This window comes from Oncorhynchus kisutch, linkage group LG12 (genome assembly GCF_002021735.2).
Source record: "Oncorhynchus kisutch isolate 150728-3 linkage group LG12, Okis_V2, whole genome shotgun sequence".
NCBI classification, from domain to species: Eukaryota; Metazoa; Chordata; class Actinopteri; order Salmoniformes; family Salmonidae; genus Oncorhynchus; species Oncorhynchus kisutch.
This window is the reverse complement of record NC_034185.2, coordinates 8,359,368-8,360,210: the sequence shown is the minus strand read 5'-3', so window position 1 is coordinate 8,360,210 and position 843 is coordinate 8,359,368.

The window sequence follows — 843 nt, the reverse complement described above, 5'->3', positions numbered from 1 at the left end:
AGAGAGAGAGAGAGACAGGAGAGAGTGAGGTGAGGAAGACGACTTTTCAACTGGAGGGAGAAGAGGAAGAGAGTGAGGAGAGGGAGAAGAGGAAGAGAGAGTGAGGAGAGGGAGAAGAGGAAGAGAGAGAGTGAGGAGAGGGAGAAGAGGAAGAGAGAAAGTGATTGTCCTTGACTCTAGCCAAACAATGGGACCAGTGCCAACCACCCCAAAACCATTTCCCCTTCTCCCTGGAACTCGCTGAGGGACGTATTTCAACCCCCGTGTCTCCTTCTTACCCTCGGTCTTCAGTAAAGTTCCCTTCTCACACTCAGGACCAGGGCCTAGAAGGACAGTGTTGTTGTGTTAAATAATCCTGTCCTCACACACTGGCTGAGGAGGTGTGTATTTGTGATGTGATTTCAGTACTACCCAGAAATACTAGAGCTCAGAAGACTTGAGCGTTGTCTCCTCGCCTCCTCCCACAGCGTCTGAGCTGACTTCACTCTGGGAGTGGTAGGAGGACAAAGAGAAAGTTATGTTTACCCAGACAGCCTGAGTGTCTGTACAGTACGTCTCTTCACCTGAGGCCTCAGAACATAGACCACACTAACTGTAACAGCCCCTGTGGAAACTGGAATCGCTCCTCTCTCTTCCCTCTCTCCTCTCTCTCTCCTCTCTCTTCCCTCTCTCTTCCCTCTCTCTTCCCTCTCTCCTCTCCTCCCTCTCTCTCCCCTCTCTCCTCTCTTCTCTCTCTTCTCTCCCCTCTCTCTCCTCCCTCTCTCTCCCCTCTCTCCTCTCTTCCCTCTCCCCTCTCTCTCCCCTCTCTCTCTTCCCTCTCTCTTCCCTCTCTCGTCCCTCTCT